This window comes from Acinonyx jubatus, chromosome B4 (assembly GCF_027475565.1).
Source record: "Acinonyx jubatus isolate Ajub_Pintada_27869175 chromosome B4, VMU_Ajub_asm_v1.0, whole genome shotgun sequence".
Lineage (NCBI taxonomy): Eukaryota > Metazoa > Chordata > Mammalia > Carnivora > Felidae > Acinonyx > Acinonyx jubatus.
This window is the reverse complement of record NC_069387.1, coordinates 26992968-27016365: the sequence shown is the minus strand read 5'-3', so window position 1 is coordinate 27016365 and position 23398 is coordinate 26992968.

Genomic DNA, 23398 nt, shown 5'->3' with positions numbered 1-23398 from the left:
ACTACAGACTAATTTTTCTGTCTTCTAGCAAGTCATGTAAGTTGAACAACATCATTTGTACCTAATGTAAAGCTGCTTTCTCTCAGTACAATGACTGGAAGATACATCCTTGTGGTTCCTTTCTTTTTATTGCCAAGTTGTATTCTCTTGCATGAATACACCTTAGCTTGTTTACCCATTGTTCTACTGTTCCCGGTTTGAGGCTGTTATTTACATGTGTTGAGGGGAAGACCAAATCGAAATAGCAAAAGCTAAGCCAACAACAATAAAACTTAAAAATACCCAGAGTACGTATATGCACACACTTGCTCACATACACAACATCTTAACATTAGGGTGGCATTTAATTATTTTCTTTCGTGTATCGTTACTAAACAGCATATATTAATTAAGATGATTTATAGAACAGAGAATCTGTTTGGGTAAACAGACTCGAAGTATAGGTTACTAATACATTTTTTTAAAGATAAAAATGGGTATAAAGTGGTAGAAAACAATCTTTTTTCTATGCCAGCTGGCATTAAAAAAAACTATAGTTTTGGGGCGCCTGGGTGGTTCAGTCGGTTGAGCATCCAACTTTGGCTCAGGTCACGGTCTCACAGTTTGTCGGTTCAGGCCCCGGGTCAGGCTCTGTGCCGACGGCTCAGAGCCTGGAGCCTGCTTCAGCTTCTGTGTCTCCCTCTCTCTCTCTCTCTCTGCCCCTCCCCTGCTAGTGCTCTCTCTCTCTCTCTCTCTCTCTGTCTCTCAAAACTACATTTTAAAAAAGCTTAAAAAATTTAAAAAAAAATACAGTTTAGAATAATGGGCAATGGTCATCGGTTTCTGGTGCATGAGAGCCAAATGGAATGCAGAGGTAGAGCTAATCTATTCTCTAGTCTAGAAAGGTGATATCAGTGTGCACTTGGACAGCTCTCAGTCCTTCTGTGTGTTTGCCAACACTTCTCCAAGCGAGAGACCTTGTGACTTGTTAGAAATGCCACACCGGAGGAATCTAGACTAAATCCCAGCTCTGTGGCCTGAGGACATCACTTACCATCTCTGGGCCTCAGGTCTTTGTCTTAGAATGAACAGGTTGGAATGAACAATCTTGAAGGCTTTTTTCGGACGTACCTAACTTTTCCAGATTTTATGATATTTTAGGTATTTTCATCAAGGTCTATTGATTTTAAGGGACCAAAAACCCACAAAGAATTATTCAAGAAAGAGAGATGGGCGGGGACTCACGGTCAGGCCAAAGAGATGACGTCAGGGTGCCCCTAACACAGGCTGTCTGTTTCAGCCGGGTCTTCCATGGGTGAGTGGGGGGCCTGGAAATTCAGACTGAGGGCTTTCTGGTCCCAGGGGTCTTGCACAGTGTCTGCTGCTCCTTGATAGGCTCAGCTCCCCTTCTGTCTCACTGCAGACCTGCCTCTCCTCTTCCTCCCCTTCTCACACCAGCCATCACCACTACCTTTGGCCATTTTCCACAGCAGAAGCTCTCTGCTCCAAGTCCCCCCGCCCAAACTTATTGTTCAATAAATATCTATTTGAATATAGAAATCAAAGTCATCAACTGTAGCTTGTAGATGCCGGTTGCCCTTCGACACTGTTTTATGGGAATGTGACTTAGAAAGCCCTTTCAGGAACTAGGGTGAATTTTGGGAAACAGAACTTCACTGGGATCTTGTCAGTTGCTGGGACGGTTTTGAAGAACTAATGAGATAAGTGAATGCAGCGCTCAGTGCATTGCTTAAGGAGCCAATGGTCTCTGCGTTGATTACTGTAATAATTATCACTGTTCAGAATTCACAGAATCATCTTGAGACTATTTCAGTTTGGAAGAAAGATTTTGTTAGTGTGACCGACTGGTCCCATTTTTGATGTTTTCAAAGAGAGTGGAGAGCAGAGGAAGTCAATACAAACCAAATAAAGCTTAATTTAGCAAGTATTTTCACAGCTTGGTGCCATGCTTATTTGGAAAGATCTGGGTTAATCCCACTAGGCTTGGTAACAAGGGTTGCCAGAGTTCAAACTCACCTGGCTGCCTCCGGGCCCTGGAGTTTGTACAAGCCTTTTCTAGGAGGGTTCTGAGCCCACGACACTGCCCAGTAATGTGAGAAAATGTCAGCTTTCTTCTTGGGAAATACGAGACAGCAGCTACTGAAAGCTGTAAGGCCAGACTAGGCGGCAGACGGGGAGAATAAGTAGAATCAGCCTACTAAGAGCCATGGTTTCAGCCTTTCAGATTTTGTTCTCTATGGACAACCCACCCATGTCATTTAGCGTGTGGTGAGCCTAGGGTCCACACTGGACCCTACTGAGCTTGTCTCCTTTATCTGCCTGCTGTTCACCACGAGCAAGAGTTTGTTCCTGTCATCAAAACATAGCATGGCGGCAGCAACAGAACTGGGAACACGACGCGTGGTGATGGTGGGGGTACGCGACTGGTGACATGGGGAAAGCTGACCTCAGAGTCCGCAGGGTAGACCAGGATGCATGCCAGCAAAGACCCTTTGTGCTCAATGGTCCCCACCGACGAGGGCTGCTTGTGGCCTGGACTCTGGCATGAGTTCACGTGTTGGCCACATAAGTTATGCTGACACCGTACTGATGTTTCTGACTTGGTGGACAGAAGGAGACTCTTTCTGAAAGGGAAGCAGGCAGGGAGATGTGACATAGGGCAGTCTTTCTGCGTGAGACCAGGATTCTAGGAATTTCTCAAAGAAACATCGATCTGAAAAGTTCAGGATGTTTTGATAAAGACACTTCAAAACGGGAGCATGGGAAGAACAGGAAGAAGATACTTAGAACATTCTATCCGTTTCAGGTACTAACTTACTGGATGATGTCATAACACTTTGGAGCATAAGTGTAGGGCCACCCCTGTCTGTTTTTCACCAGGGGAGGTGTCTTCAGTCCAGCAGGCTCACTAAAATACTCCACTGGTGTCATGGGGCACCTGGGTGGCTCAGTTGGTTGAGCGTTCGACTTCGGCTCAGGTCATGATCTCGCGGTCCATGGGTTCAAGCCCCGCGTCGGGCTCTGTGCTGACAACTCAGAGCCTGGAGCCTGTTTCAGATTCTGTGTCTCCCTCTCTCTCTGCCCCTCCCCCACTTGCACTCTGTCTCTGTCTCAAAAATAAATAAACATTAAAAATAATTAATTAATTAATTAATTAATTAAAAATAAAATAAAATACTCCAGCGGTGTCAATGTCCTGGCTGGGGTGCCTTCCCTCCTCACTGAGAGGACCCTTACTTTTTCCTTTCAAAACTTTTTGATAGTCTCACGTTAACTTTTACAACTTCCTTATCTTTTATGTATTCCCCAACTCCTAGAAATCGAGGTTACTCTCCCACCTCTCCACTGCAAACATCTACTTGCCAAACGTACTGGACTCCTTGCCCTTGGCTCAGCTGCCCCTCGCCCGCTCGTCTTCCTGCGGCTCCTTTTCCTCCACCCCTGAGACATCCCTGCTGCCCGAGATAGCTTTCTGGGGCTGCCGTGACAAAGTGCCACAAACTGGGTGGCTTAATGCCGTAGGAATTTATTCTCTCACAGTTCTGGTAGCTCAGAGTCCTAAATCAAAGCGTCGGCAGGGCCATGCTCCTCTGAAGGAGAATCTGTCCCCTGCCTCTCTCTAGCATCTTACATCCTCTTTGGCCTTCCTGGCAAGCCATGGCTTGTAGCTATGTCACTCCCATCTCGGCGTCCATCATTATATGGCCTCCTTCCCTGTGTCTTCTTTGTATCTGTAGACAAATCTTCCTTTCCCTTCTCTTATAAAGACATGAGTCATTGGATTTAGGGCCCATCCTACTCCAGTATGACCTCATCTTGCTTTGATTACATCTGCCAAAACCCTATTCCCAAATAAGGTTATATTCACAGGGGCTTAGGTTCAAGGCACAGAATATCTTTTGGGGGAACACAGTTCACCCCACAACGTTCCCCAAGGAATGGATTCCCCTTTTCTCCTTTCACTGTAAAGTTCATCAAACCCAGCCATTCCCGTGGTTTTACTTCCCCTCTGTAGAGGCCGGACTCCCTGATCTATATAGCTCTATCCTAGTCTCCCCACATGAACTCTCCCGGGGAAGTGGTAAAAGACAGCCATTAGTGAGCTGAGGCTTCAAGTTCCCGGGGCCACCTCCCTGGTCCCATCAGACCTCATCACAAAACACAACTTCAAAACTAAAATTTGACAATGAAACAACTATATCAAGAGCATTAAAATCCTTCTGTGGGGCCCTATGCGCATAGAGCCCTGTGTACCTGTAGGACTGCTTGCCCGTGAGGCCAGTCCTGTCACTCTGAGGCACTTGACCGAACCGGAGAAACTGCGGGGCTCACGGCCACGCCTGACTCCTCACCTTGTCTGTTACCCTGCAGGCTTCTAGAGGACTCTGCATTTGCAAGCCCTGGGTTCAACCCTTACGAGGCCGGGGCCATCTTATGTCTTTTCATCTTCCGGGTCTGGCCAACCGCTGGCACATGTACGATTGGCAGCCCAACCAGGTTCACTGTATTTAAGTGACTCCTCTGCAGAGAAGCACCCAGCTGTCCCACTTTCTCGCCCATTGGTGAGAATTCCTCCTTCCTAGAGCTGCCTAGCTGAGGTACTGCCCCGAGTTAGCCTGAGAAGCATCTGGGGCTCCTCTCCAGTTCCTAATGCCGGCAGGCTGCACCATCATGCACAGAGGGCCTGGAGGAACCTTAGACATGTGTTCTTGTGGTCAGTTGCTTTTGTTAAATGTACCAAAGTCAGATGTGTCAGCGGGAACTGGTTAAGATTCTGCCTCTTCCCGCTCAGCCTTCTGTCTATTTCACTGTGGTTAGGTGGCACGAGGAGTGGCTGGGCCATATTCGGAGTCTGGCTCAGGGCATTGAACTGGGCACACACCGGGAGTTCGTGAGTGTCTTCGTCTGTTTGGGCAGCGATCACAACATACCACAGACTCGGTAGCTTGCGAAACAAATTTACTTCGCACAGTTGTGGAGGCCAGAAGTCTGAGCTCAGGGTGCCAGCACGGCGGGGTGAGGCGTCTCCTTCGGGTCGCGGACTTCTTGCTGTGTCTTCACATGATGGAAAGGACAGGGGAGCTCTCTGGGGTCTCTATTCCAAAGGCACCAGTCCCATTTACGAAGGCTCCGCCCTCGTGACCTAATTACGTCCCAAAGGCCCCAGTTCCTGATGCCATTATATTGGAGGTTAGGATTTCAGCGTAGACATTTGTGGGGGTCACAAGCATTCTGTCCGTAGCCTTGGGATCGATCTGTGTCCTTTGCAGACACTTCTGTAGGTAGTTAATCTGTTGGTAGCTGGCGTTCGCAGCTAGGAAGTGGAAGAGTTAGGATTTAAACTGGGGTTCATCTGACTCCAACGGTAATGATCTAAAAACTACCCTCTAGTGATTTTCATAGTTTAGTGACCTCTTGGCTTCTTAGGATCAAGATAGTCTGTCCTCAGCCACTTGCCGGCAACACATCACACCTCCCTGTGAGACTCTGTGGGCTTTTTGCACACCGCTGCCTGCTTGTCTATCAGCTCTGGACTGTCTGCCTTCACTGGTGCATGCTCTTCTCCATGCTGTTCCCTCTACTGAGATGACCTTGCCCAACTGCCTCTACAGACGTCCTCCTTCATTCCTTGCTGATTTGACCTCAGGTACGGATATCAATGAAGGTAACAGAAAAGTCACACATTGTCTCTGATGGATACACAAGACAAACTGGCTAATGACGTCAATTTTCTTTTTTTTTTAACTTTACTTGATTTGAATTTATTTTATTTTTTTATTTTATTATTTATTCACTTACTTATTTTTTGAGAGAGAGTGCACTTGTGAGAGCGGGGGAGGGGCAGATGGAGAAAGAGAGCGAGAATATTAAGCAAGCACCACGCTCAGTGAGGAGCCCGATATGGGGCTCGATCTCACGACCCTGGGACCAGGACCCGAGCAAATCAAGAGTTGAATGCTTAACCGCCTGAGCCACCCAGGCGCCCCTCAACTTTCTTAATTTTAACAATTAGTTACTGTGAAGAAAACTTGGAATGCTCTGAAATCCTATAGCTCTCATATGAAAGGCACTTGATACAGATTTTCTGAAATTTGACAATAATTCTAGCAATTTGCTTGTCATTACTGGTAAAGAATTGTGAAGCTGAAAGCAACTTTTATAAACTACCAATGTAAACATTTAAAAATAAAAATAACAATCAGCCGTATCAGAAGATAGACTAAATTACTTATCCCTTTTTTTCTGTAGAAAATGAAATTACGAACATGTTGTGTCATAAAAAGGCCAAGAGTATGCTGCAAAAAAAAAAAAATTGGGAATAAGTATTATAGAGTTGGTTAGGTGGCTAATTAATAAAAAGCATTATGTTATTTTTCTGTATCATTTTGATTGAGGTATAATTGACATATCATTATATTAGTTTCAAGTGTATGACATAATGATTCCATATTGTATACATTGTGAAATGATCACCACAATAAGTCATCTGTCATTATACATAGTCACACAGTTTTATTTTTTTTCATGATAAGGACTTTTTTTTTTTAATTTTTTTTTTAATGTTTATCCATCTTTGAGACAGAGAGAGATAGAGCATGAACAGGGGAGGGGAAGAGGGAGAGGGAGAGGGAGACACAGAATCCGAAACAGACTCCAGGCTCTGAGCTGTCAGCCCAGAGCCCAACGCAGGGCTCGAACTCACAGACCGCAAGATCATGACCTGAGCCGAAGTCGGCCGCCCAACCGACCAAGCCACCCAGGTGCCCATGATAAGGACTTTTAAGATCCACTCTCTTAGCAACTTTCAAATAATATGATATTGTTTACTATAGTCAATAGTCATATAGTCCTCTGATCTTGGACTCTGCAATTCTCTTTAAAACTTGACTGACTATATATCGAATATATATATATATATAACTATAGTCAAGAGTATATATTATATAGTATAGTCAATTGTCCCCACTCTGGAAATCATCCATCAGTTCTCTATCTCTGAGTTTGATTTTTTGTTTGTTTTGTTTTTTGGATTCCATATATAAGTGAGATCATATAGCATAATGTTCTCAAGTTTCATCCATGGTGTCACAAATGGCAAGATATTTATGGCTGACTAGTATTCCACTGTATACAGTCGACACTTGAACACTGTGAAGTTCAGGGACATCAGCCCCCCTTGTAGGAAAAAATACACATATAACTTGACTCCCCAAAAACCTAACTTCTAAGATCCTACCGTTGACCAGAAGCTGTACCAATAACGTGAACAGTCAGTTAACACACAATTTTTTGTGTTATGTGCATTATATCCCATACTCTTAGAATAAAGGAAGCTAGAGAAAAGAAAATGTTATTAGGAAAATCAGAAGGAAAATAGATGTACAGGACTGTACTGTAAAAAATCCACACATAAACGGACCCACACAGTTCAAACCCATGTTGTTCAAAGGTCAAATAGGTACGTACCACAATTTCTTTATCCATTTATCCAGGGATGAACACTTAATATCTTGGCTATTATAAACAATGCTGCAGCGGACATGAAGGCACATGCAACTTTCCAAATTCATGTTTTTGTTTTCTTTGGATAGTTACTCCGAAGTGGAATTAACTGGATTATATGGTAGTTCTGTGTTTAAATTTTTGAGGAAACTCAATACTGTTTTCCACAGTGGCTGCACCAATTTACATTCCCACCAACAGTGCACGAGGGTTCCCTTTCTTCCACATCCTTAACAACATTTGCTATTTCTTGTCTTTTTGATAACTGCCATCCTAGCAAGTGTGAGGTGCCACCTTATTGTTTTATTTGCATTTCCCTGATGATGAGTAAGGTTGAGCATCTTTTTGTGTGTCTGTTGGCCGTCTAGATGTCTTCCTGGAGAATGTCTATTCAGATCCTCTGCCTAGTTGAAAATTGGATCGTTTGGTTTTTTTTACTATTGGGTTGTATGAGTTCTGGAATTTTTGATGTTCATGTATTTGTCAGCATTTGTAACTTATCATTTAAAAAATCATTTTAATAAATCTTTGCTTCTATACTGAATTTTTAATTTACTGTTATATGTTTTGAAGAGGGTCCCTTAATGCTTATATTTAAGCTTTAGACCCAAAACCTGGATCCTGAAGGGGCTGAGACACCCAGTATCTTTGGAAGGAGACTGCCCACCAGGCCACTGTATCAGGAATGAGTTTGAGTGGGAAAGTAAGAAAGGGGCAGTCAAGTTGTACAGAGAATTGAAAACCTAGTCCAAGATCAGGAGACGAAAAGCATGGGTAAGTGTTGAGACGGAGGGCAGGACATGTGGTTTGTCTGTTAATCAAGAGGCAAAGTGGCAGAAAAAAAATTATAAAAATTTTATGTATATATATTTTTAATGTTTAATGTTTATTTTTGAGAGAGAGAGAGACAGAGTGCAAGGGGGGAGGGGCAGAGAGAGAGAGACACACACAGAATCTGAAGCAGGTTCCAAGCTGTCAGCAGAGAGCCCAACGTGGGACTCGAACCCATGAACCGTGAGATCATGACCTCAGTTGAAGGCAGATGTTGAACCGACTGAGCCACCCAGGCACTCCTATATATATTTTTGTGTTAACTGTTTTACTTTAACTCAACACAAATGTACCTTCATTGGCCAGTCATGGGTACAGGGCCAAAGTCTTCTCCTGGAGTCTGGGTCTACGGAATGAACTTCCTCCTTGGCTTTCTGGTATGAACCACACCCATACGGTCTTCCCCGTCATTTGGATTTCTTCAAAGTAGAGGAAGAAGTTAAAAAAAATACGGGAAGCATTCTGAATGCAGCATCCTTCTGGACTGTTATGTGATTTCCCTCTCCTTTTACAGTTTTCTCACCAATATATAATTCATAGCAAGGCATTCAGCTTTGTTTTCGTAGAAACTGCTCTTTTCTGCACTCATATTTCATTAGTTTGCATACAAGCATACCTCAGAAATATTGAGCATTTGGTTCCAGACAGCTGCAATAAAGCAAATATTGCAATAAAGCAAGTAAAATCAATTTTTTTGGTTTCCCAGGGCATATAAAGGTTATATGTACACTAAGCTGCAGTCTATTAAACGTGCAACAGCATGATGTTGAAAAAAAATGTACATACCTTCATTAAAAGATGCTTTATCGCTTAAGAAGGTTAACCATCATCTGAGCTTTCAGCGCGTCATAATCCCTGATCACAGATTACCATAACAAATATAATGATAATGAAAAAGTTTGAAACGTTGCAAGAATTAACCAAAATGTGACCCAGACACGTGACGTGAGCAAATGCTGTTGGAAAAATGGCACCAACAGACTTGTTTGATGCATGATTGCTCTAAACCTTTCATTCATCTTTAAAAAAAAAAAATCCGTGAGTGACGCTTGGGTGGGTGGCTCAGTCAGTTAAATGGCCGACTCTTGGTTTCAGCTCAGGTCACCATCTCGTGGTTCGTGAGTTTGAACCCCATGTCAGGGATCCTCCTTTTCCCTCTCTCTCTGCCCCTCCCCCTGATCGCACGCTCTCTATCTCTCAAAACAAATAAATAAACTTAAGAAAAACTTAGAAACCCATGAAGTGCAATTAAATGCGATATGCCTGTATTAATAACTACATTACATAAATGCAACTGACAGAAGCAGATTGGGTAGCCAACACATCGGTCTCTTGCCACCCATACAACTCGGCCAGTCAGAGCAGAAGTATGGATTACGAGTGTTAGTGTGTTTTCTTGAAAAAAGGGAGATTATGGTGTATCTGGTAGTCTTAGGAGAACCTTGGTTAAGAGCGCTTCTCTTCTGGTGGCAAAATGATGTACGGAGAAAGTTGGGTAGGGAACAGGGGGTGTCCAGGTAGGACTGTTGAACCAGCCTCCTTGCAAACAAGGGAAATGCAGCTGGGGACTCTTTTTCTGTCAAACCACCTGAGCTTCCCACTGGGTTAGTTATGAAACCTTTTCCATAAGACAAGTTTTCCAGGGGCACCTGGGTGGCTCAGTCGGTTAAGCATCTCACTCTCGATGTCGGCTCAGGTCATGATCTCACGGTTTGTGAGTTGGCACAGAGCCTGCTTGGGATTCAGTCTCTCCCCATTCTCTGCCCCTCCCCGTTCTCTCACACACACTCCCTCTCTCTTTCTCGCTCGCTGTCAAAATACATAAATAAACTTAAAAAAACAACAACAAAGTTTCCAATAAGGCGGAATGTCGAGGATCCTGGAAGAACCACTATCCTCGTATTGTGGTTAAGTTGGCAGCATAGTCTTCATGACCCAGAGCAGAGATGAGTCCACCTCCCTGGGCTTCTCCCATCTCTGGACTAGCTAGTTCCGACCTCCTAGGATTACTCTTTGGAAGGGAGCCCGTTGGGACCGGACAGAACCTTCTGAAGTGACCCTAGTGCAGTATGCTTCCTTACCAAGTCTTTCCTGATCAAAGCGAGCTATAGAGGTAGCCCAGAATTATCCTGATTTTGGTTTGGACGTCAGCGTGTTCTGAACCACCCCCCCACCCCCCCGCCCCAGGCCACCTCTTCCTTCTGTATGAAAGGCGAACCACCAGCAATATGTAAACTTGAACACAGAAGCTCTGTGCTCCACACTCCGGCCCCCAGCTACCTGTCAGCTCCTCTGTACCCTGTCTGCAGCCTTGAGCCCCCGCAGAACAGTCCCCGGTCCCCAGACACATCTTGGGCTTCCTCCCACACACAAGAAATTAAATTTAGTTTCTTAGGAGGAGGTGTATCTTTTCCCAAGATTTACTACCCCGGTAGTCTGATACCCACTTCGGGGTACGTTGTCTTGTCTTTGAAGTGATATTTCTCTTCCGTGGGATGTTTTTCTTATTGTTTCCACCTCCTTACCTTCAATATCCAGTACATATAAAATCTTATTAGTTGTTCCTCCTAAATAGCATCTAATTTTGCCACCGCCTCCCCGTCCCCTCTACTACCACTGGTTCCAGCCCCCTCCACCTCCCATTTGGACCATTACTGAAAGCCTGTAGCTTGTATCTTTGTCCCTAGACTGTTCTCTCTCTACCCCTTTCCAGAGACACCAGATGCAAATCGATCGGGGACTTCCCCCTCTAAAGTTCTTTACAGTAAACCCCCAGCACTCGCGGAAGAAAGCCTGGCCTTCTTCCCCCGGCACACAAAGCCATCTAGGGTCTGGCCTTGCTCTACCTTTTCGGCCGTATGTGCTGCCGTTTGAAGCACCAACCACCCGTCTCACATGGGTTTTTCGCCCTTCTCGATTCCACGCGTCCTTCAAGATCATGCCCGGCCTTCATTTTCTGAAAGCCTTCCCGTTGTGCCTGTCTGCCCTCAGCCCCGCCATGCACCCTGCTCTGGGTGTCCCCCCAGCTCATGTGTGTGTCTGTCTCCAGTAGCACTGGTCGCAAGTACGGTGGCTGTTTATCTGCCTCTGCTGATAAAAAGCAAACTCCTCAAGGGCAGGAACTACGCCTTTTACCTTCTGTATCCAGGGCACCTTGTGGAAATATTCAGGTTGGGTCGCTTATTCAGAAATACCCAGGGAAGTCTTGACTGGGACACGTTCAACCTTTGGAAGAAAGTCCCCAAAAGATGTTCTGTTTTTTTTTAATTTGGCAAGTGGTTTATTTCCTGGAAGATATAAATTCAAATTCTGTGTTTTTTTTAAAAACTATATATACTTTTAAAAAGCCCAAAAGGCTGTTTTAGAAGCCAGTTTGCCTGGATCTGTCTCACAGCCTCGGGTTCATGCCAGCTGTAGCACTGTGGTGTTGCAAGGTCTTGTGCCTTCTCTAAGATGTCCAGAAAATTCTCTGAGTAGGCTATTTGCAAGAAAAATGTACAAGTAAAGACAGAGTATGATGTTGCAGCCTCCTTGTCAATGTGGTGGAAAGAAGAGCAGTGACCCCCATAGAAGGTTCGAGAAAGACGCGTCTGCCAGGAGGCGGCTCTTTTGCCTGGGAAGCCCTAGTGATTGTCAGCCTTCCAGAGAGGATGACTCTGTCGGGGCGGGTACGATTATGTCGTACTCCTAGAATAGGGTAGCAAAAGTCCCTCTGTTGAACAAAAGTCACTGTGCTGAGATGAAGGGCTCTGCTGACACAGGACAGAATGTTCCAGCACAGGGACAGCCATGTTGGGTCACCGGTGATGAAAGGGAGGGGGTGCTTCCGTTCTCGCCTACGACACCAGGGAAAAGGTCACCGTGACAGCTGCCTTACGGGGTCTGACGTCCCACACCTGCAGCTTTCATTGCCAACAAGCAGTCTGAAGATTTTTTCCGCTGTGCTAACCAAGAAGGTCCAAGGCGATCTGGCCAGGGACAGAAGACTGCCCCTGCGACACGGGCTGCCCTGCTGAGGGGACGCCAGCTGTTGCCACCTCGTCCGTGCCCAACAGGCACCGGGCATGATTCACTGGGCCTATTTGAGGTAGGTGACCTGAGCCCGTGTTTCACAAGGCCCTTTTATGGACAGCTTTCCTCACCGACACCTCTTCCTGTAGTTGCAGCCTGCCAAGTCAAAGCCACGCCTTCTGCTGGGATTTCCACGGGGAAGAGTTCCCCCTCTCCCTTTGCTGTCCCTTCGGTCTCCCAGCCCCTGTGGCTTTGACTGGTTTTTATAAACACCGAGCCAACAGCTTGCAAGGTCAAGAGCTTGCAAGAACTCCAAGGGCAATGCCTGCAGAATCCGTCAGCACCTGCGTATGGCTCTTGGAGGAAACGTGAGGCCCTGAGGCCGTCAGCCGGCTGAGTGGAGACAGAGTGCGTCACGCCGGGACTGGAGCCTGCACTTTCTTGGTTTTAGCACCGAAAGTCACACATCCTGGGACTCGGGTCAGCCTTTAGGTGCATGCAGAGAATTGGTCTTCCCGCTCCCAAGCACCCTGGGCCTTGGGCTACTTGCTTTGTCCCTAATATTTGTACCTGTCCTGAGCCGATGAGCCAACATTTACCTTATAGACACATTAATCCAGCTTAATGAACTGGATGCACTTCCCTTTTAATGGTGGCTTAGAGAAATTTCGGAGCCAAAGTTGTGACCGGTCCCTAACAAACATACAGGAGGTCATTGGATGCATTTTATGTGCTCATCGTTCTCCTGCCCACCCCCTCTCCTTAGTTTCGGTTTGCCTTATTTTAATACTTATTGTGAAATGCACCGTCTCCTGCTTTATAGCGTGCAGCTTGGTAACCATTTTAAATCCTTTTTGAAAAAACTCCGCATTGTTGGGCCCCTCATAAACTTCTTGTAGGAGGTATTTCCTAACTGCTCCAGACCCTTATTTTTTTTTTAAGTTTATTTATTTATTTAGCGAGAGAGAGAGTGTGTGAGCATGAGCAGGGGAGGGGCAGAGAGAGAGGAGAGAGAGAGAGAATCCCAAGCAGATTCCGGGCTGTCAGCACAGAGCGCCATGCAGGGCTCGGGATCACGAACAGTGAGATCACGACCTGAGCTGAAATCGAAGAGTCGGATGCTTAACAGACTGAGCCACCCAGGCGCCCCTGCTCCAGATCCTTCCTGAATGCCCCTGGCTGTGGCCGGGATGTGCAGTCATGATAAAAGAGACCCGATTTGGCACATGGAGAAGAACCACTCTCGTCTTTAGCGTGTGTTGCTATATACAGGGGTATTTTCAAAAACACTGGAAAAGTGCATATGTCTGAGCTTAAGAAAAAAAACACCGAGCCCTCATATCGTGCTCTTATTCTGAACGTGCTTAACAATTCATTCTGTCACAGTGTAAGGAGGAGTGTCACTCCAGCTGCTGCCCCAGACTATCCCTACTGGGTCTTCTGGGCACTGATTTCTCTCCAGTTGGTAGGCAATGGCTTTTCATGCACAGGAAATTCCAAGTGGAGAACCAGCTGTGTAGGTTTTCTGGATTGGGCCAAATGAAACCAGCCACAGGCAGGCTCTGTGCAAACAAGGCTGGGCCTGCATAGCGGCTACTGTTCGCCTGGCGTGGATGAGGTGTGAAGAAATAGGACGTCCACAAGCCACCCGACGGATTCTAGAATGGGAGCCTGCAATTCGATGCAGCTCTTTATCCTTTTTCTGCCCTGGGCTGTTTTGATTCTCAGTCTGAAAGGTGCTCCTGAGCTAATTAACTTCTTCCTCCGGCCCCGGTACAGGAATCCAGACACGCTTTGGTGAAGCAATTCGGACATTTCTCCTATAGTAGGATTTGGACACGGGGATCAGCGAATCTTGGAAAAACCACTTCGCAAATGTAGCCAGGACGGTTTGCTAAAATCATTCCGTTTTTCGCTTACCTTTGCAGACTTTCACTTCCCGACTCAGCCACGTTCAAATAACAAATTCATCGTTAGGTCTGAAAACACGTGGATGGCAGCCACGGCCCATTGTTATCTGAAATGTCCAAATGGTCCACGGAAAAACTGAGGCTTGTTTGACTGATTTCTCTGACTTCCCAGACAGATTGTGATTCATTGGAAAAATGTTCCCTGTGGCTTTTAGAACATTTCAAGCAACATACATGCTGAAGAGGCCTCTGGGTACGAAGACTAGTTTCTAAAGGACACATAATAAGTGTTGTTGCTGAGCAAAAGTTTCTTTTTGAAATCTGAAACCCCAACAAGCTCCAGGTCCAAGCTGAGCAAAGAACCTTAGCTGATTTCACCCAAATCTATCCTAGGCCTTTGACCTTTATTAGAAACCATGCTATTAAGCCTTTGCTCCACTCACAAAATGCACTTTTGTTTCGCCCTGAAACATTGTGGTTGTACAGTAAAAACTTGGCAAAGGCATCAAGGTTTGTGTCCAGTTTGGGATAAACGTACTGGATGTGATACATTCAACATGATTTGTGGTTTCTGTTTCTTGAGAAAGTCCTGTGACACCACCTGGAAGGCTCACCAAGCCATTATGCAGAGCAGCCGAGCCAAACCAAAATCCCTCTTAGGGTTTGAGGATCCACACTCCTGGTGTCTCGGGGCCTGTCTATGATATACAGGTGCAAACCCTAGAATCCATTCCAATGCCCTATTGGATGTAAACCACTCAATCCAAACGATGGGCCATGGTCTTCCCCAACAGTGGTCCGGGGCGTTTTGTGAGTCTTCTCCAGTGGAATGATGGTACCTGGGAAGTCATCTTAACCCCATGGGGGAAAGGCCAGAGAAGAGACACTCCATGTAATATACAGATATCCTGGCCATTGATGGTGGGCAGGAATGTTCTCTCCAAGTTCAGAGCTTTTGCTTTTAAGAGAGATAAAAAATTAGGTGTATTGGGGTAGGACGTGGCACTACACACACACACACACACACACACACACACACACACACACACACATATATATATATATATATATATATATATATATATATATATACTTTCTTGGGAGGCTGGGTAGAGGGAAAGGGAGAATTTCCCATGGACAAGTGCCCAGAATCATTCTTCTAGATATGGAGCCATGAGGAGGGGGATTGAGCAGCTGGAAGGGGAGAACAATTTGAGAACTGGCTAGAAGCCACTGCCCACTTCCAAGGCAAAGTCAAATCATAAGGGCTCAGGATTGTTGAAAGCTCTGTACAAGATTGGTTTCAATGGTGACATTTCGCTACATCTTCATACTCCATGGAAAAGCCTTAGCACCTCCCCTGTTTCTTTCCAGTTCACCTCTAGGCTATGACATTGTTACACATTTCATCCCTGAAGGGTTACAAGGTATCATGATTCCCAAGTAAACCAAGGCTCTGTGGATTTTGTTTGCTTGTTTTCTGGAGTATAGATAGAACTCTATTCTGGGAGGCTTTATGCTCTGTGCAATTTTGTCAGCATCTGTCCTGCTTGGTATACAGTGTGATCTCCTTTCCTTTTCCTTTTCCTCCTAGAAGCATGAACCAAAAGCCATCCCTTACTGAGTACTGTTAGCAGGTGAATATACTGAAAGGTGATGAATATAAAGAAGCTCGGCTTCTAGCCCAGGTAGTATTCTAAAAGGATGACATTCAAAATGCTGAGGGATTAGTAGTACTGTGAGGGATTTTCCGACCCCTGAAGTTTCACCCAGTCACACACACACACACACACACACACACACACACACACACACACAGGAATACTATTCAGACATTAAAAAATGAGAAAATCCTACCATGTAATAACATGGATGGACATTGGAGGCATTATGCTGTAAGTGAAGTAAGTCAGAGAAAGACAAATACCGTATGATCTCACTTATGTGAGGAATCTAAAACAAACTCACAGAAAATGAGATCAGACTCATGGTTATCGGGGGCCGAGGGTGGGGCAGGGGGAATTGGAGGAAATGGTCCAAAGGTAGACACTTCCAATTATAAGTAAGCACTGGGGACAGAATGTACACCCTGATGTCTACAGCTACAGCTACTGCGTGATATTGAAGTTGTTAAGAGGGGTGACGCCAAGAGTTCTCATCCCAAGGAAGATTTCGCTTTCCTTTTTTCTTTCCCTTCCTTGTATTGTGTCTACATGAGAAGAAGTGTGTTAGCTGAGCTTGTTATGGTGATCATTTCACAGTGTGTATAAGTCAAACCTTCACGCTGCACAGCTTACATTTATACAGTGATGTATGTCAGTTACTCCTCAATGAAACTGGGGGAGAAAACAAGAAAGATTTGCCTCCCACAGCCCTTTGTTTAGAGGGTACCAGTCTGGCTGCGGTTCCACTTGCCAGCCGTGTAAATGCCGGGAGCAGATCAGAGTGGAGTCTAGACGAAGCTGAGTCACATGCCCTGGGTGGGTGTGGACAAGTCCCACAGCTGTTGCAGCTCAAGTAACAAACAGAGCACTGTTGGAGGGCCAGTGGGCAGCCTTGGCCTTGGGCTCTGTCATTTGAGCCTCCTTGTCTCTCCTCCCTTTGATAGGAGCCCAGGAATGAGGCGTAGAGGCCAAGAGGAAACCACAGCCTCCAGATTCCTTTTTTTTACGAACCATTGTCCATTTTATTTAAAACACAAGCAGGACATGCTCAGGGCATCCAGCCCTGGTCTAACATTACAATACACACAGCTATGTGCTAACAGTCCATCAATTTCCAAAAAAAACAGGTGTTAGTATAAAATTTGCCACGACTCCTTTCTGGTTAACTAAGATCATCATAAATATATATTTTTTTAATTTTTACATGTGTTTATTTGTTTACTTTTTGAGAGAGACAGAGAGAGAAAGAGAGCAAGCCGGGGAGGGGTAGAGAGAGGGAAAGAGAGGGAACCCCAAGCAGGCTCCACACTGTCAGTGGAGGGTCCAAGCCAGGCTTGAATTCACAAAACTGAGATTATGACCTGACAAGAGTCAGACATTTAACCGACCGAGCCACCCGGGTGCCCTAGTCAGTTGTTTTTTTTTTTTTTTAATGTTTATTTATTTTTGAGAGAGAGAGAGACAGAGTGCAACAGGGGAGGGGCAGAGAGAGGGAGATAGAATCTGAAGCAGGCTCCAGGCTCTGAGCTCTAAACTGTCAGCACAGATCCTGATACGGGGCTCGAACCCATGAGCTGTGAGATCATAACCTGAGCCAAAGTCGCATGCTCAACCGACTGACCACACAGGCGCCCCTTGAATTTATGAACCGTGAGATTATGACCTGAGCTGAAACAAGAGTCGGACATTTAACCCAACGAGCCACCCAGGTGCCCTGGTAAGTATTTTTAAAGGGGACAGCCAAATGCCTGTCTGGTCTGTCCAAAATAGGTGTAGGTGATATCCAGTGATATAATATATAAATATATTGTGTGTATATAAATACATACACATATTTATGTATTTATATTTATTTATATATATTCAATTGTAGTTGAATTAAGCAGAGCCCAATTAAGGTTGCCACCCTCACCTCAGGCTGCCTGAATCCTAAGAGATCAAAAAGTTGGGGGAAGCAAGCAGAACTGAGGAGTTCATCTTGCTTTGGAAAGGCACATGCAATGCGGTAAAGTTGAAGACTGTGCAAGACTACGTGTTAATTTGATACAAAATCCTGGGAGTTCTTCTTTTTAAATTTTTTTTTAATGTTTGTTTATTTTTGAGAGACAGAGGCAGAATGCAAGTGGGTTTGGTCAGAGAGAGAGGGAGGCACAGAATCTGAAGCAGGGTCCAGGCTCTGAGCTGTCAGCACAGAGCCCGATGCGGGGTTCGAACTCATGAGCTGTGAGATCATGGCCTGAGCTGAAGTCAGACACTCAACCAACCGAGCCACCGAGGCACCCTCACCTTGCACATTTTTGAGGTGACATCTACATTTTTTTCTTCATTAAGTTTAAATAGCTACAACAGATAGAATTTCCAGCACAACACAAATGTTGGCATTTTAAAACAAAAGGGCTCCATCACTCTTTCAAAAATATCTAATGGAAAGTAGACACTATAGTGATTTCATGTTCAATATCATCCACTTTAAAAGACATAAAAAATAAAATAAAAATACATATATATTCTCTTCTTTAGCTGTTGGAAATCTGTTATCTTTAAATCCTCCTCCACATAGGATTTTATTCCAAAAATATATATTTTTTAGTATTGAAAATCTTTCATTGATTGCCCGTCATCCTTCTTTGCCAAAGAAAATGTGGGAGAATGGAAATTAAAAAGTCATTTTCTTCCAGACTTAGTTATTTTAATATTAGTCCACATTTCATCAAAATAGTTACTTCGCAATAAATTGTGATGAAAACAATTACTAAATATAAAAAAAATTTGTTGGAAATGTGTCTTTTAATGAGATAGTTAAGGATATCATGATGCCTTGATAAAGGGACGCCTTGCTGATGCCAGTATTTCTAACGATCCCGTTTTTGGTACCCTGGTGTGGTAGATGGACCCTAGATGGTCTCCACTTATAGCCACCTCTTGGGGTCCACAAGCGGGGTAATCCCTTCCCTGAAGGTGAGAAGAATCTGACTTACTTCTAACCCGCAAACATGGCAAGGGTCAATAGGATGTCACTTTTGTGATTGTTACATGAGCTTGTAACTTCCGTCTTCCTAGCCAGCTCTCTTGCCTCTCTCCCTTGCTGGCTTTGGTGATGTAAGCCACCATGTGAAGAAGCCCACGTGGGCAGGAACTCGGAGCCTCTGGCAGCTGACCGCCAGCTGGGAGCTGAGGCCCTCATTCCGACGGCCGACAAGGAACCAAATCCTGACCAACACCACATGTGCTTGGAAGCAAATCCTTCCCCAGTTGAGCCTCAGATGAGACCCTAACCTCAAAAGACCCTTTGAGTACAGTCTTATGAGAGACTGAGAAGCAGAGGACCGAGCCAAGCCACACCTGGACTCCTCACTCACAGAGACGATGAAATCATAAATGTGTGTTATGTTAAGCCACTAAGTTTGGGGTAATTTCTTATGCAGCGCTGAATGAAAACTACACCCCAGATTAGCACTGTAGTAATCGTTGAGATGAGGGAAGGACATGGCTGCCTCTTAGAAAGTGGTAGAAGGGTGTTTGTGACAGGGAGGTGGAAGATAGAACTGGCCTGATATTGCCACCAAGAGACTGTTGTCTTGCAAAGATTTGATTTTATTTTATTTTATTTTATTTTATTTTATTTTATTTTATTTTGTTTTGTTTTGTTTTATTTTATTTTATTCTAGTCTATTCTTTTCTATTCTGTTCTATTTTATTTTTCATACTCTGAAAGGTAGAGTGTTTTTTGGTGTTTAATTCTTTTTATTTAAATTTTAGTTGGTTAACATACGTGCAAAATTGGTTTCAGGAGTAGAATTCAGTGATTCACCGCTCAGATACAACACCCAGCACTCACAGCAACAAGTGCAAATATTTTAGAAAGGAGTACATTTGGAGGTTGAGAATCTGGAAAATGGATTCCCTTAAATGTATAGTGTCCACAAAGGCCTTGGAAAATCTCTGCATCCCCAGAGGTTGGTGGTTGGCTTAGTTTGAATTGGATTGTACAGTTTGAGCCATTGTGCAATATTGTGATTATAAGAAAAAAATATACATAATCATTTAGGTATTTAGATCATTTGATCATTTAGATACCAAATAGATACTTCTCAATATACTGGGGCTTTGGTCTTTGTCCATGATTCCTGACTCACAGGAATTGGAATTTCCTAAGTGATGAGAGTTTAAAGCTATCTATTTTGTTATGCTAATGAGATGACTTTTGGAAAGTACCTAAGGATGGGGCTGGTTGCCTGTGGAGCCAACCAGGGGATTAGAAGGTTGGATCTGTCAGTCCCACCCCACGCCATCTAGAAAGGAGTGAGAGGCAGGAGAATGGCCAGTGATTTAACCAATCATGTCTGTGTCATCAAGCTTCCTTAACACAGAAGGAGAGGGTCCGAGAGTTTCTGGGTTGGTGAGCACAGGAGAAGCAGGGAGAATAGGGCAATCAGAGAGGGCATGGAAGCTATTCACCCCTCCCCGCCCCCGTACCCTGCCCTGAGCATCTCCTCTGTCTGGCTGTTCTTGAAGTCTATCCTTTTTATAATAAAGCTGTGATCTAGTAAGTAAAATGTTTCTCTGAGTTCTGTGAGTTGCTCTAGCAAATTCAGGGTACCTAAGCAGAAGTGATCTAGAACCGCTCCGGCAGAAGCCCACGTGGTAGCCTGGGCTTGCCCCTGGTGTCTGGGGTGCGGTGGGCAGTCTTGTAGGACCGAACCCTTACTCTGTGATAGCCGATGCGACCCCTGTGTAGAAAGCGTCAGAATCAAGTTCAATTGCAGGACGTCCAGCTGGTGTCAGAGAATTACTCCTTGGGGGCATGGGAGAAACCCTGCCTACACGTTGAAACTGGGTCCCAGAACCCCAAAGACACTTTTCAAAAGTGGAAAGTAGGGTGTCTTATGGTAGCTGCAGCCGCAGAAGTAATACGGCGTCTCCACTCTCCCATAGTAAGTTTCCTTCCTCATCTCTCTCTGCCTCTCCTTTCTCCGAGCTTCCAAGAAGGACTCACAGAATTCTCCAGTCACAGAGCCTGGTGGATCTTCCTGCTCGGGCCCCTCTCCTGCTGTCCTTGCCAGCTGCTGCTAAGATGGGAAATGAGCAGGTTTGGGGCATAAATATGGGCACGAACCTGGACATGATTACCTGGGCATGTTTAGTAAGAGGGAAAACACGTGCTTCAAATCGGAAACTTTTTTTTAAGTTTATTTATTTGTTTTGGTGGGTGGGGGGAGGGGTAGAGAGAGAGAGAGAGAGAGAAGGAGAGAGAGAGAGAATCCCAAGCAGGCTCAGCACCGTCAGCACAGAGCCCGACGCAGGGCTCAAACTCACGAACCGGGTGATCACGACCTGAGCCGAAACTGAGTCTGACACTTAAGTGACTGAGCCACCCGGGTGCCCCAGAAAACATTTCTTTTGAGCGCCCTGGGACTTCTGGGATGATCGTACTGAAGTTCCGCCCTGTGGATTTATTTCTCTTCGTCTTCCCCACAGCATGGCCCCTTGGTCTGTATCCGGAACCAAGAGCCTCCTCCCTCTTTCCTTCTTTGCCTGGCCCTCTTGTGCTGTCACATTCAGAGAAGGCAGATGCTGGTCACACAGCCAGTGCTCGGGTCGCTGGAGCCCCGGGCAGGTAAGGCCAGGCAGGGCTCTGACCCCCTCTGAGCTGCGGGACAACAGCCCATGGGCAGCCCACAGGGGGCCCAGCCCCCAGCCCCGGGAGGACGCCTCTTCTCTTCATGCTTGCCCAACAGGGCATCCCATCCGTTCTTACTTCATGTGAAACAGTTGCAAAGCCGGCTGGCAGTGTTTTCCCACCTTGTTGCTCCGCCTCAGCAACGGGTTTTGCAGGAGATGAACATGCCCAAGGAAGGAAGGTCTTTGAAAGGGGGAGAGGTCCGCAGAAGAATAAGCAAGTTGGATTGTACAACTCACGCAACCTGGGTGACATCAGAGTCCTTACTAGAAGCCCCCAGAGACATCTCTCCGAAGCACCACACTCAGAGAAGGGATTGAGAGGCTTGTTCCAACGAGGGCACGGAGAGGTGAGGGCTATCGCCCTGGAGTCGATGAAGACATTCACGAATATTTATAGAGCACCTATTATGTGCAAAGTGTTCTATCAGGCACCATAGGAGGAAAAAAGGAGATCAAGAAGACCAGTTCTGTGTGTGACAATATGCGTGTTGCCCCATCAGAGAGAATGCCATCATTTCGGGAATACGCCTTTTACTCAGCAAGCATACAGTTCCCCGTTCCGCTCCGGTGCCACAGCCCCCAGCTGCCCGTCACACGGTGCAAGGGCCGCCGCTCCCATCTCCACTCTCCCAGCCCCCTGCCCGCCCTCCAGTGCCTCTCGGCCGTGGGACTTCCCGTCCTCCCGTCCATTTCTCCCTTGCGACACTGGAAGGGGGCCCCGAATTTCAGATTCAGATCAGAATTCCACGTGTGTCACTTGTTGGCCGTGTGACCGCCGACAAAGTTCGTCATTAGTTCTCTGTCTGTTTCCCGGGTTGTCAGATGAGGGTCGTCCCAGGCAGCTCGCTGGGAGCATCACAAGCAGGGCTCACCGGCAGGGTGTCCCTCTTCCCCGCGCTCCAAAATCCCCGGGCGGACCAGGGTACTGTTCCCCCTTCCCAGCAGAGGTTTTGAGATACGGGAAGAATGCCCTATCGCATGAGGATTTAATGAGCAAAAGTACAGTCGTTATTTTTACATTTTGGATCTCGGTTTCATTCTCGCTCTGCCACGGTGATTAATGTCGTATCACATTTCCTCCCCCAGCCAGAGCCGCTTTTATTATGTCATCAATTATACACGGACGGATGTCTGTGTTCGTGGGCCCTTCCAGCTCTCTGGAAGAGGAGGCACCAGGTTCTCAGGCCGTGGCTGAGAACGTTATACGGGGACTGGGACGTATGCGGCTCGCTTGGCCGGACCTGTGAACGTTATAGATTTCCCGTCTCGTGTTCAGGACAGCCAAGCAAAGCCAGCTGCCTGGAGGTGAATTTGCCCTGAGAAAAAGGGACCCAGCCTCTGCAAGTTTTGTGAGAAAACTGACGTCTGGAGGATCAATACAAAAGGCAGCCACGGCGGGTTCACAACAGACCCAAGCCTGTAGCCCAGACTCATGGCCCACGTATGGCCTTGGTAACTCTGGCCGTATTGAAGACCAAGTCGTGCACAAAGTGAGGCTGGCACTGTCTGGAAATCATCGGTAAAACGGGACACTTGGTGCCAGGGAAGAATGTTTCTGTCACTCCCTGAAACTATTCACGGGAATGCCGTGGCTCCGACAGAACCCACAAACGCTCACGTCCTGAGCTAAGGGCTTCAGCTGGCTATATCAGTCCACGTTGCAAGGGACAAGAGAGAGAGAGGAGGGGGCACCTTTGTGACGACCAGGGACTGACTGCTCTTCTGAGAGATCAAAGACCTTTGAAGGCATTCATTTATTTTGCTGTGAGTGGAGACCCGCTCCCTCAGTAGGCGTTT